Raw genomic sequence first — 15,180 nt, forward strand, 5'->3', positions numbered from 1 at the left:
GCTTTCGTTAGCATCGCAAGCTAAAATGGGAGGGAGTCAAGTGACTTTGACTGTTCTTCTCAGGCCTCTGAGCCACCTCCTGCTTGTTTGGCTCTGGTTGTGAAAAGCCGCACGCGCCGGCATGATGTCCGGTCCGGAGATCACTCCTCAGCCACAACTCGCATGCAAAAAAAAAAACACCCCCATACCCGTTTCCTGCTAGCGCCCCCTCTGAACAGCTGCTCTGTTCTCAGGGTGAAATGAAGTCATGAGCAGACACCCCACCTTCCACAGAACTACACCGTGCCGTATCAAACTTTGACTGGCTGGACTGCTCTGCGATGAAATGCAGGCCGTGGGGGGATGGGTGGGGGTGGGGAGTTCATGGGCCTGCATGCGGGCAGTACACTTGGGTCTCCCACTGCTGTTATGTTCCAACTCCTCTGATTGGGTGTCCGTCAAAGGGGGGGGGGGGGGGGTGTCCCTGCTAAGCCAGGAATCCACCAGCAGGGTTCTCCTAATTAGCCTGAAGCTCATGCAGAACCCCTCCCACGGTCAGGGCTGGCTGCGGAGGTCACATGCTCCAGCTGGGCCAGACTACAGGGGACCCAGAAGAGATGTAGTCTGTGTGAGTCTTCCACTCTCCTGCTGTTCTCTCCTGGGGCAGCATGAGTGCTGTGTGGGAGGAATGAGAGGGTATTTCTGACCGTGCTTTGGCCAGTAATTAATTGGGTTTAAGTCTGTATTAATGCTGACTCAATACTGAGGCTTCAGCCTGACTGATTAACATGCAATGGCACCTTCCAGAACATTCCTATTCATAACACTGTGCATGTGTGTGTGTGTGTGTGTGTGTGTGTGCAATAGCACTTACTCCAGTAGTTCATCCCGACAGAAGGATCATACTGAAGGGTGAGTCAGAGTAGAAATAAAGACAAGAAAAAAAAAGATGACAGAAGAGAATAGAAGTGAGTGGCACAAAAGGGAAGGAAATGAAGAAAAGGAAAAAATGAAATAGAAGAAACCAGGGGCTAATTCCAATCCCTTGTTTTACCTCCTTGCATCTCTTTTTGTGTGTAAAAGGATCAAATAAGAGCCCCAGTTCTCCGAGTTTGAATGACAGGAAATGGGTGCCATTGTACAACAGTGAAGAGCAAGGAGTTCCTGCTTGAGCTGGAGCTTCAGAGGATGAGGGGAGAGATTCCCCTCTGCAAAGCAGGGCTCACAGGTTACACTGCCCCCTACAGACAGTCCTCCTGCTCACTGCAGCGTTGGCCACACCTCCGTGGACAGCAGAGCCAGGCCAGTGTATGGGGGGGGGGCAATGCAAGAACAGTAGCATCAAAATATGCTATTTGCACCCTCTGAAAACTGCACAATTACATTGCCTTTTAAAAAATATTACTAATTTTTAAAGACCTGAACTGTATAGCCCGTGTGGTTATGGCCATAGAGGCCCACATAGACCGTTTATGCCAACAGCCAACCACCAAACCCCCCCCCCCCCCCCCCCCCCAGCCCTTCTTCCTCCTCCCCCCGTCAACCCCCACCCATCCCGGAGAGCGATACGTTTCCCCTGGTTACTTCTTGCATAAAGACTTTCTTAACCTCTAATAATGAAAATTTAGCTCCTTTGACTTGGTTTGATTTGATTTGATAGCTTCAAACTGTTTCTGATAGAAATATTAACAGGGATTTTAATTTTACAAAACAAGCCGCTTGCTCGTTCGTATTTCACGTTTACATGTGCTGTTTGCGTTGTCATTGCCGTTCTCTGGGTCCATTCTTTTCCCCGATGTCCCAACAGATGTTTCTCAGTGAGAAGGATGGATGTGATATGTCACTGAGAACACTGCAAAAGAAGATCACATCCATCCCTCTTTCTCAGATGCCATTTTCATGTCTTTCCCTTTGAATTGCACGGCCTGATTTATTTATTCATACAATGTACTGCATCAATATTATGGTACAATATTAAGTACAAGCCTGACAATGTTTGCTGAGTATTATATCTCAGAAAAAAATGTGAAATTTTCTGACATTATTGCACAAAATAACACCATAATTATACTGCACATGCAGACAGTTCTTCCTGGCTTTGCTTCTGTAAAACATCAGACTCGGATTTCCCCAGGGTTCCTATCGCTGGATGATTGTATACTGTATGTTGAAAGCTGTATTATTCATTGCCTTCATCAGTATATGAATCCATGTGATGTCCCAATATGAGCTTTGGGCCTGCAATGCTATCAGCTTATTGGCTGTTGCGGCTGTTATCCATTCCCTGTCTTGGCTCTTTAAAAAGCAAATACTAGAGTTTAATTTACCCATTAAAAATGAGTCAGTTATAGCTGATCAGATGGGAGTGTTTTCCAAAGTCCTGCATGTGCTAGTACTAAGTTATGGACTGTTAATGAGTTTTTATCGTTCCCTTTTCATGTTTTAATAATGAGTCATCGTATGCACGCATGTGCAGACATAAGTGTGGATGGTTTAGTTTTGCTTTAGATCACACTCTGTATGTCTTTTACCTTTGACTTGGCAGAAGACCCGGATAATGCTGGTTTTTCATTTAGAAGGCTGTTGTCATGCATAAGTAACAACTATAGTCCCGTGCAAATGGAAAAGCATTTTTAGCAGACATTGCATCTTCTCTCTTGAAAATCTAAGAGCCAGTCATACGGGTGTATGTATGTCACATGGAGGCCCGATTAATAATGGAATATACCGGAACACCAATGCCTGATTTCTCTTCTTGTTCCTTGTTCCTGTGACAAACCAGACTAAATCTATTGAGCCTGAACTCTCAAGGGGGTGTTGTAGGGGAGAATGTTGTCCCCTACTGGTTTATTGTGGTAAAATACTTACTGTACATTGCTAGATTTAAATGATTACAGTCTTGTGAAACCTCATACTTCCACAGTATTGCAAAACCACATGCAGTTTAACTACTAAACACACAAATGTAATTTTAGTGAAGGGTACTGAGTGTTAAATAACCATGATGTCAGAATACAGTGCTTTTAAAAGTGTGACTAAAGGTTTATGATGCTTACAATGACAGTTATTCAAGTGATATGATAGTAATTTCTTGATTGCAAAACTATAAGCATCAAGATCATGCTGATCTGTGAACGCTCTTCCCAAAACCTTTGATAGAATAATACTGCCACCAAGTGGTGGAATTAGAACATTCAAAATAAGATTCAAAATAGATTACAGAACTTGATATTTTTAAAAGATTTTTGGAAGAAAAATGTTTTCAAGGGGAAAAAAACGAAATAACATGAACACATGCCAGACACCCTGATTGAGGGTGACAACACTAAAATGTAGGCATAGAATAAAAATAAAAATATACTGGGTGCTCTGTGGTAAACAAGAGTGTGCGAAAAAATATATAGTAGGTGCTCTTAGAACATAGGGAACAAACGCATTAAGAATAATAACTAAATTATTAACTAAATAAGTCCAAAAAGAACTGAAAAGCGTTCTAGGCACTCACACTTTACCCTTTTCCTGCTATCCTCATTAGATTACTACATGAGTGCCTAGAAGGCTTTTCAGTTTTTGGACTTATTATTCTTACTAAAATGTAGGCCTGTGAAGGCGTTTAGCTTTTTTTTTCTGTCCTCCCAAATGTTTTCAAAGTATTTTGTGACTCTTGCACAGCATGGCTTTCTGCACAATGGTTCAGATTTTCTTTCCAGTCATGGTCTGCAAACTTTACCTCTTCTCACACCTGTTTGCATGCTTGACCGTTGGAGATTTCATCCTTTTACCTCACACAGGATCGGTGTCTCTGCTCTCTACTACGGGCGTATTCACCCTAAGGACACTCACACAAGTCTGTCACAAAGCTGGCCACTTAACAGCAGGCAATCTCACAGAGACTCATTTACTTGGACATTTTCATCAAAACTGATCACAGAATTTAGAAGGAACTTGACAACCAACAGTACTAACCAAACCATTTTAAAAAATGCTATCCTAGTCAGCACACCTGACTTTAAGTAGGCCCTTAATTAGCCTCACCTGGACACATTCCAATCAATTAAGCATTTAGTTTGCGTAGAGTAGTATAATGGGCAAGGAACAGGACTTGTAACCTAAAGGTTGCAAGGTGCTTAATCAGCATTGCTGCAGTATATATCCGGCTGTATAAATGGATGCAATATAAATCCTGGGTGAACAATTGTGTAAGTCGCTCTGGATAAGAGCGTCTGATAAATGCCTGTAATGTAATGCGTGTTAGCCATACCATGTCCATTAATCTCACAGCAAATTCATGTAACTGGGGAATAAGGCTTATCGTGCAGGAGTATTTTTAATTGAAATGTCAATATCAAAGGAACTTAACACGACTGTGGCCAATCGCCTGTCTCCTGGCTGGCCTGTTGGCCACAGTCAGCACTGGTGAGGTCAGGATTTGATTGTGATCGTGGGGCTCATCACTCAATTAAGGACTAGCTGGACAGGGCAGCAGGGATTAGGCCTTGGTACAGAATCAGGGAAGCCCTGTTACATTCCTTTCACAGGGAAGGCCTATTAAATTCCCTTCTCAGCAAAACCCTATTCAATTCCTTTCTCAGGAAAGTCCTGTTAAATTCCTTTCATAGGGAAGGCCGATTAAATGCCCTTCTCAGCAAAACCCTATTCAATTCCTTTTTCAGGGAAGCCCTGTTAAATTCCTTTCATAGGGAAGGCCGATTAAATGCCCTTCTCAGCAAAACCCTATTCAGTTCCTTTCTCAGGGAAGCCCTGGTACTGTGCATCGCCCTCTCAGGGATATAACAGCAGGGTCTCACTTGGAACCTAAACTAGGTTCAGTTCTGTAACTGCTGTGATACTCTGTGGTCCAGGATGCTTAAAGCACCTGTACAACAATAACACTTTACAGTGGTAGCAACCAGTGGTGCAATAGTACACCTGTGCAACAGTAACACTTACAGAAACAGCGTAATGATGCGTATGTGCACAGTGTAACATTTACTGTGTACTTACAACTTGCTTAATCCAATTCCTGAATGTAAGGTTATATCACATGACATCTGTCAATCTGAAGACAGAAAGGTAATCAATTAGCATAATACAGTCTATGATAAATACAAAGATGTACAGTGTGCATAATTATTTTTACTCAACAGCTTCCACCACTTGTTTGTAAGGATACAGGTGCATCCCACATCCCATCCATCGATTATCTATACCCACGTATTCCTGGTCAGGGTCACGGGAGGTGCTGGAGCCTATCCCAGGATGCATTGGGCAAGAGGCAGGGATACACCCTGGATATTTGCCAGTCCATCGCAGGGCACACACAGCAGTCACTCACACTTTCATACCTAGGGGCAATTTAGACTCTCCAATTAGTCCAAGGTCTTTAGACGGAGAACTTCTGAGTATGTGGAAGCAGGGAAACCATGCAAATTCCAAACAGAGGTGACAGTGCAGTGCAGTCCCCCATCAAAAACTTTAAAATGGCTCCTTTGGCAAGTGTATAGAGATCAGCTGCTTGTTTCCTTCATGTTAGAAAGTCAGGCACAAAATCCACTCCAGCTCTCGTTAAATGAGCCTCATATCCGGCAAAGACAAATCAGATAAAGCCGAACAGTTAGAGCGTAAACAAGTTTAAAAAGAGTCCATGGGGCTTCATCCACAAAAGCAATAGCGACTGGAACAAGCCTCTCCGCGGCTAAAGCGTCCCTGCGGTCCAACGCTCAATAAAGATTTAGCTACTTAAGAAGTTCAAAACAAGGAGCCGTTTAGTCTCTGACACGAACCCGACCAAGACATGGACACACAGGATTGACGCGGCTGCTTTCAGCCGTATGTTGCTAACGGGATCACTTCTGCGGCACCGGCTGATTTGCCTAGGAAATGACACCTTCATCACTTTACCCCTCGTCACCCTCGGTACATTTCCCCTCTCACCCCGAGGACTCGATCCTCTTTCGCTCTTATCTTACCCATTAGCCTACTCCCGTCAGCTGATCTCTGTTTGCCTAAGACTCAGTCCAGCTGATCGATATGGGATCCTTCCTCGACGAAGACGTATATAGTTTATACGCTGCCTTTGCATACGCTTTTTAATGTGTTGAGTGTGCTTCCATGAAATCACTTGTATTTAGGTCAGGATGCTTGTGGAGGACCAGTGGCCAGGTGTTTTCTGTTTCCAGTGATCGAGCTTGGCACACCTAACAAACACCTGGCTTTTGGGAACTGTTTGCAATGGCTACAGAACCAGAGTCTGGGTCAATTGCATTTCAGTTCACTCAATTCAGGAAATGAACTGAAAGACAGTTACTGACCTGGGGAAAAAAACCCATAATGATCTGTAGGGATTTTTCAGTTAATGAATTGAAGGGCAGTTCATTTGCAGAATTGAAAGAGAAAAAAATCTCACCAGAAGTCACTACTGGCTCTCTGAAATGTCGCTAAAAGTCGCTAGATTGCATGAAGACGTCACACAATACATGACCACATCTAATTTGCATACGTCACATAGCTGCCCTCCAATGGCGTTGGCCGAGCTGTGTAGTATCTGTTAGATCTGTAGAACATCTACTCCCGTGTAATTACAGAGGCTGATTCTATAGGTCATTACTTTTATAAACGTGGGCAACACTAGAGCACTAGGAAAGGCAGATGTGACATTCACAAATCAGTGAAAGGTGATTTTTGCTGTTGCTCGACAACGAGAATGGGGGTTGCCAAAGTTGCGAGAAGTTTCCAAATTTGTCCCTAGATAAGATTTTTAGTCGCTAGGGAAGGTCAAAAAGTCGTTAAATCTAGCGACAAAGTCGCTAAATGGGAAACACCGCCTCAACCCCGTACAATCCAACTCAACCCTGCTATGAATGCTGCTATGACACACAAATCTAACCAGCCGTGGCTATGTTTTCACCTAGCACACCTGCTTGATTCAGTAATATCTTAAAAATGCAGTAACATCTAAGCTTATATTTTCACAAATGAATCAAAATATCTTTTTACAGTTGTAACTGGTTTGATGTTTGATAGCACCGGAGCACCATTAAAGCTCTGTAAAGCATCATTACTTCCTGCTTCCTGTGTGTAAACCTGACTTCCTGTCCTCCGTGGGCAGTGATGCGTGTAGGTCTGAGGACAGTAAGGAGAGCCGCTGTTTCTCCTAATGGCCATGAGCTTCAGTGAATTGAGCTCTGTGCTGCTGCACCGTATGCAAATGCAGATAAAACTCAGCGTTTTTATAAGCCGGGCAGCAGAGTGACATCACTAATCTTCCAGGCCCTGGGTACTCTGGGGAAGCACTGGTCCTCCACTGGTGCCGCTAAATCCTTCCATATCTCTTTCGGGACTCCGCCACTTCAGTCTGGACAATACCCTGGCAGAGGCTGGATGTTTGCCCATGATATGGACTGCCATTCTTGGCTCTTGCCACCCCCACCCCCCACCCCTCTGTCTCTGTCTCTCTCTTTCACTCACTCACTCACTCACTCACTCACTCTCACTCACACACACTCATTGACTCACCCTCTTTATCTTTCAGGATAATAATCATAAGGCATAACAGTGCATCATATGCATTGATGGAGTCCCCTTTCGTGGAAATGCTTCTGAAAGGCTTCTGACCTTTCCCTCCCAATCCGGAATGGCCGACCGTATTCCCCAGCCATGCCCATCACTTCGTCCACCGCCATCCATCCAGGAGGACGCAGACGAGCACGTATGTTCCTCCCAAATGCGTGACCCTCCGGCCGCTGAGTCTTTTCACACCGTTGAGTAACAAACTTAATGAAAGCTTCTCATTCGTAGGGTCCCAGCTACACAATAATTGACATAAAACAACAAAAGAACAGTGGGTGCAGTGGGTAGCACCATCACCGCACAGCAAGACGGTCCTGGGTTTGAAGCCCGGCCTGGGCCTTACTGTGTGGAGCTTGCGTGTTCTCCCTGTGTCCACATGGGTTTCCTTCAGGTACTCCGGTTTCCTCCCACAGTCTAAAGACATACAAGTAGGCTAATTGGAGATTCTAGTAGCCATATGAAGATGTAAAGTCTGCAACTCCCACAAAAACAATCTACTACTCATATGATTGTAACAAGTATTGTGCACAATACGATAATGCATTTCGGCAGTGTCTTCCTCAGAAGTCCCGGACTTGTGTCCCTCTCTGGTTCTCACCCTGGTGCCAGCCATCTTTTTCCTCGACCTGGGATATTTACTAAGAAAACAACCACGCGTTTAGAACCTCGGACTGATTGTGAAAAGAACGTGAAAAGTCGAAAGCTTCTTGCTCGAACCATAAAGGTAATCGTGCTGTCCTCGTGAAGCAGGTGTAGATTTTACATTCAGTGTCACTCTAATACATTTAAAATTTGTTTTCTTTAGTAACTGCCCATGTAGGCCTCGGGCCAACTCTTTTACTTGTCACTCAAAGTTGAGGAAAAGCGCATCGCCGCTAGATTGAATCTGGGCCCGACCAGGAGACGTCGATTCGCGTCTTTATTCTGTTTATCTGAAGTATTTAAAAGTGGCGCCTTTGTTTGCCTCTACAAAAGGGTCGCTATCTTTCCTGGAGGAAATGTATGTTTGGCTCTTTTATGATGCTTAATAATAGGAGCGCAGCCTTTCTGTTTCTCTGTTTCGCGGTGGCTCCAGGGGGCCCGGAGCAAATTTAACGGGAGGCTACGGCCCCAGACGGGGGGCCTTGGGGGACGTCCCCTTTCTGCTAATGCCATTATCTCTCTCTCCGGGCGTCCGCCAGGCGAAGGCACGGCAGAATGTCATTCAGAGGAGGTTCGCTCCTGATAATTGTCTGAGTCCCCGATAAGTGCGTCCGATGCGGCGCGATGCGGGGTGTTCCCTCCCTCATTTCTGCCCTCTAACAATGGGGGCCCCAGACGTCGCTGCCTGGCATTCTGCCACCGGCTCGGAGGCTTTGATTTATGCAGTGTGTGTGTGTGTGTGTTTGTGTGTGTGTGTGTTTGCGTGTTGTCGTGTGTGTGTGTCTGTGCATATCTGCGTGCGTTCATGCATGTCTGTGTGTGTGCGTGTATGTGTGTGTGTGTTTTTGTGCATGCGTGTGTGTGTGTGCGTGCGTGCGTGTGTCTGTGTGCATCGTGCCTGTGTGTGTGTGTGTGTGTGTGCGCATGTGTGTTTGCATGAGTGTGTGTGTGCATGTGTGTTTGCGTGTGTGGGTGTGTGTGTAGGTATGTGCGTGCGCATGTGTGTGTGCGAGTGTGTGTGCACATACATGCCCTTGTGTTTTGATAATGTGAATGTGTTAAGGCCTGCCGTTGGGTAATGTGTAGTGTTAAGGCCTGCTGTTGTGTTTAAAGAGAGCATGCTCCCCACGCTGGCCCTCCCATTGTTCCGGGTGTGATTACTCACACACTGGCCCTTAGCTCAAGTCGGGGCTTTCCTATTGAGAGGTCTGCTCCCAGTGTAAAGATCGCTCTTAAAATGCAGGACATACTGCAAGGCGGTGTGTGCAAAGGAACCCACGCTACATGCCGGTTAATCAAAAGTTAATTGTTTAATTGTTATGCAGATGAGGGCCACGTGCGGGCGAATCCCTGCTCTGTAATTATTAAAATGAATAAATAAATAAATAAATAAATAAATGAGGAACTATGGAGATGCGGCGGGGCTCTGGGGCTGGTAAACAATCAGCCCAAGTTTAATTTGTGGTAAACAAAGTGGAGAAACACCAGGGGTCTCCGAAGGAGGGACTCGGGTTCAATGACGCTGGGGAAGCGTGCGCACGAGCGGCATTGTCTAACGTCTCGCAATTAACCGTGCCCTTAACGAAGAAGAAGAAGAAAAAAAAGGGCTGCGGCGTTTGTATACCGGAAAATACAGGCGAGCAATAAAAGGTGGAGGACAATGAATCTCACTGCCATGTACGCCATGCGTATGTGATCAATAAAAAACTTGAGAGGCAGCTGGTTACTGGCTTGGTTGGAGGGGTGGGGGTAAGTTAAGGGGTGGGGTCGAGAGCCACACTTGCTTGGGAGTTTAAAATCAAAGCCAGATAAAAACTACAATCGTGCACAACAAATGACTTCTCCCAGTCGCAATACCATATGATACATAAAGAACTTATATAAAAGGCAATCATGCATCAATATATTTTAAATAAATAATCAATTAGTAAATAAATAGTTACCTCTGAATAAGATTAAAAACACTTATTTTAAATGTGCAGTTCGTGGATTTATTATGTACTTTTTTAAACATTTTTTTCAGTAATTGGAAAAAGTTGGTTATCGTATGGAAATGGCACCTCTGTTGGTGTTTGAAGCAGTGAAACAAATTTGAAGTGAAATCACGTTAAATGCCAATGCGGGACTTTTATAAAAGGATTAAAAACAAGAGCGCAGTCACAGCGATATTGGTAAGGGGAATCGACGGACTGTCTCATTGGTAAAAACTTATTTCCTTATGTAAATCGCGGTTATGAATATTAAACCACAGATGAAAGGTTTTTAATGAAGGGGTCTTTTGTTTCGAAAGTGCGCGAGTATGTGCTTTAATTTCTTGCTAATTTAATGTTCTTTGATAATGTCTGCGTGTTCCCTGAAGTGGCCCCGCTGATGGCTTTTGCAGTGCGCACGCAACGACATGCTAACAATGGCGGCCTTCCCCTGTGTGATCGACGCATGATTCTCAGGCCCTAATGCACAGCCCTATTACCAGCAGCGTTCTCTGTTGGGCTTTGCCTGAAAAGTTACATTTAACGTTAGCCTCCTGCAGCTTTCAACTTTTAATCCCCGGTACGAAACGAGAATTTTGCAGTTTGCAGGAAGCGATCCGTCGTTGTGAAGAAAAGTTAGTCATGAAAAGGTGTCCAGAACCAGTTAAAAATGTGTGTGTGTGTGTGTGTGCGTGTGTGTATGTGTGTGTGTGCGCGAGTGTATGTGTGTGAGTGTGAGTGAGTGAGTGAGTGTGTGTGCACGAGTGTGTGTGTGTGTGCGTAAGTGTGTGTGTGTGTGTATGCATGTGTGTGCTATATGAGTGTGTGATATGCAGCAGTATTCGCGCAGTAGTCTTAACCATGGGTTCTACACAAGCATGTTTTCCCCTCATGAAACGCACAGTACCAGCTGCTGCTGCTGCTTCTCACAGCGCTGTTCACAAGTCAGACTCACGCAGACATGAGGAGGAGGAAGATGCCTCACCTTCACCTGCAACAGCACTACCTGCAAGTGTGACGAGAGAGCAGTGAGGCTGACTGAGTCCCTCCCTCTGGACAACGCTATAGGCCAGGGGTGCTCAACTCCAGTCCTGGAGGGCCGATGTGTGTCCTGGTATTTGTTCCAACCCCACAGCTCTATACACCAGCACTGGTTCACTCCTATTTAAGACCACAAAAATATTGTCACCACGAATACATGGAAAGTCTGCAGCTATAGTTCATGATTTTACAAAAAAAAAAATATCTGGCAAAATAAATGATTGGGGCTAATTAAATAGTTTTGGGAAAAAGTTGAAGTGAAATCCTGAAATGGATTGGCCCTCACTGTGCACCCCTGCTATAGGCGCTAACACATCACCCCGTGGAGCTACAGGCCACGGTCAGTCATGGCCCAGCCAGAATCCAGTCCTGGACAGTGGGGGCCCATACGTGAACCACAACAGATCCTTAACTTCAGAGAATCCTCCCAGCAGCCCACAGAATCCACCTTGAGATACAGTACACACACTCCAGGGGCGCTGCTAGACTTAAAGCTCTGCCAGGCCACGGGCCCCCGGCACCAACGTCCCTGAAAATCCAGTTTAAATTCACGCCAAGCACAACAGTGACAACATCTTTATTAGGGGTGACAGTGATAGCGGTCACTATTTGGGAGGGAGTCGTGTCTACCCCACCTAATGACTGAATCCCCCACTATAACTAACTCCCATTTCTGCAAGGATGCGGCCACCTGGGTGCCCAGTGGCTCCTCAGCCCTCCCACTCTCAGGGGTCAAGAGCCAGATCCAATTCCTCCAAGGGCTGGAATCGGTTGGACACCACAACCTCTGGAGATGTCACCCCTGTGTGGTGTGCATGCCCTTTTCTACGACTGCGCCCCACTGTCACCCATTTATCTCTCCCTACCTGCTCTGGCTTCACCCCCTTCTCAGCTGTGGTGTGCACACCAAATCCTTATAGGACACACTACTCAGTTCCTGGAACTTTGATAATTGCAAACTGTGGAGTCCAGCAAGCTGGCCCTCAAGATCAGAAATCTTGCTCTCAAGGTGCTCAACCAGTTGGCAACGGTGGCAGAGAAACTTGCCCTGAAAATCGCTTTCCAGAAGCACAATCATCCTGCAACCCTCGCACAGCTTTGGCCACATTTTTAGCCCCGAACTATCACCGTATCTTTCCCTATGTCTAAAACAGTGGTTCTCAAACTCGGTCCTGGGGGACCCCTGTGTATGCTGGTTTTCATTCCAACCTCAACGGCAATCCCAGAATTTTAAAAAGCTGTTAATTTTTCTTAATTAGGTGCTTTTCACGTTTTAGAGCTGGGGTTCCAGAAAGGGCCAGTGTGGGTGCACACACCTGCTTCTATTAGTCAATCACTAGAGTCATTGCTAAGCACCTTATATTAGTAGAATCAGGATCAGGTGTATGCACCCACACTGGCCCTTTCTGGATAAGACTGGGGACCCCAGCTCTAAAACATGAAAAGCACCAAATTTTTAAAAATGAACAGCTCGTTAAAATTCTGGAATTGCTGTTGAGATTGGAATGAAAACCAGCATACACAAGGGTCCCCCAGGACTGAGTTTGAGAACCACTGGTCTAGAGTAAGTTACTGCCGAAATGGAAGCACCAAGACTACACTTTAAAAAACATGCAGGTAGCTCTAGCAGCAGAAACCAGAGAGGAAAATAAATAAATAAGTAAGTCTCTTTTATCTAACGTTAAGTGCTGAATAAGTAACAAGAAATTAACTACCCGGAGTGGAATCACTCCAGTTATAATAAATTAACTTAGCTAGCTTTATACTAAGTAGCAATGACTGAAAGAACAATTTGTATTAGGCAATATTTAAATTATATCTCAGAACAAAATACACCCAAAAATTTAGCTGGAATACATTTATAATAAACTACAGCTAATGTTAGTACGTAAAAGTGCACAGGTGGCTTCGGACCACAAGTAGAAGAAACCAGAGAATAAATAAATAAAAATAAAGCACTTTTAACTATCTAATGTTAAGCGTTGAATAAATAACACTGAAAAGAACTACCCGGAGTTGAATCCCTCCGGTTATAATCAACTAACTTGGCTAGCTTTTTACAAAATAGCAATGACTGGAGGAACCCATGTACAAGGAAATATTTTGTTCATCTCAGAACAGACTACAACCAAAATCAACCCGAATAATATTATAATAAACTAGAAAGATTACAATTCCTGAAGAAATTGTGTGGGCTTGCTTCAGATTCCAACTGGCACTGTCCTCAAGCCTCAATGCATTTCAATCAGGGCGCATAGCTCAGAAGAAGCACGAAACCGTCCAGACCCACGGCGCACCATAGCATTACATATAGGTCTATAGCCGGGGATCAGCAAGTTGTGATTATGTTCCAGGGATGAGTCATATCCTAAAAGTGTCATGAGTAAAACTTGGCTAACTATATAGCTAGCTAGCTACGGCATGTCCTCACCTCTGTAACGTTATTTGTTGTCCTCCGTGTGTCCATACATCTGTATCGGTGGTTGTAGTGTCCATGTGTCCATACATCTGTATCGGTGGTTGTAGTGTCCATGTGTCCATACATCTGTATCGGTGGTTGTAGCTGTGTGTCATTAGCTCATGCGTGCAGGATAGCATCCATACACGGGTTGTAGCTGTGTCCATAGCTCCTACTCATGCGTGCAGGATAGTATCCATACGCGCTAACTAGGTTAACTAAAGTAGGTGAAACGCTAACATGTTAGGGTTACAGTTAGATAAAGTAACGTTAGGCAATAAAGCTGTGCTTAAAAATCTTGTGCCGTTGGAAGTGCGTCCTGCACATGCATCCTACTAAAGCGTCGCACTATACGTCCTTGAGTGACCCTCTATGGAGTGACCACAAAAAAGTTGAATATTTCAATAAGTTTTAAATATTTCAAAAATCTGAATACAAGCAACAATGTCTAGAACTAGCCAGTCATTTTGGTGTAAAAATGTAGTGTTTGAATGTAGTGCAAAAACAGTAGGACTAGTTAGAGCTAGAAAAATGGGCAGAAAGTGCAGATAATAAATATGAAAGATATCAAGAGTGGGCTTGCCAGAAGCAGGCCCACTAATGAATAACCTCAGCTTTACAACAGCCAAAAATGACTTATTTACGATACCTGCTATGGCTCATATGAAATCCCTATGCCACAATTGCACAGATTTGGGTAACTGTGTTAGCCGCATAAAACAATGAAGGAAATAACAAAGCAAGACGTTGTTTTGGATGAATTTATTTAATGTCACAACCCGCATTTACAAAAGACACGGTCAGCCGGATAAAGACTCCACCGACGAGCACAAGCGAAAGGATCGAAATGCGTCTGCGCTCCAGCAAACGCAGAACCCCAGCCCGCGATTCCGCAGCTAAAAATCACATCAGAATTATCCCAGCAGCCATTGGAAAAAAATCACGCCCCCAGTCCATCTGTTCCTTTCCTTTACAGGTATTTCTAGTGAGTTACATTTGGTCAGAAAAAGATATTACACAGAAAGCGTGTTAGCTTGTTTTTACAAAGACATTCTGGAATCATCGGTTATTGTTAAAACTTTTTTTTAAAAAAGGAGGATCACCAAGGATCTCACACAGTTCATGGCTTCATTAATGCTTTCTGAGCAAAGCACCCATATTAGCTGGGCTTGAGAGGAACTGTTTTTTTGTTTTTTTAACGAGGCAGCTTCAAAAATGTACCCTTATACTTTTATCTCTGTTTGGCGCAACTGCCGTTGACACAGCTTTGTTCTACAAATACGTCCACATTACAGAATTTAAGTCACCTGGTGACCATTCTAACCAGATCAGAAAGATTCTTTTTCTTCTGATCAAGATATGACACTGCTTTATGCAAACACACAAACGAGAAAGCACATTACAGTGGTGAGATGTTTAGAAAATCCTTGCAGTTTGGAAACCTCTTCCCTATACCTCAGCTCTCAAACAGAGGAACGACTTCCCACCTCTTCTTTTACTGTAGTTTCATATTATTCATTT

Source organism: Anguilla anguilla, chromosome 18, assembly GCF_013347855.1.
Source record: "Anguilla anguilla isolate fAngAng1 chromosome 18, fAngAng1.pri, whole genome shotgun sequence".
In the NCBI taxonomy this organism is placed as follows: Eukaryota; Metazoa; Chordata; class Actinopteri; order Anguilliformes; family Anguillidae; genus Anguilla; species Anguilla anguilla.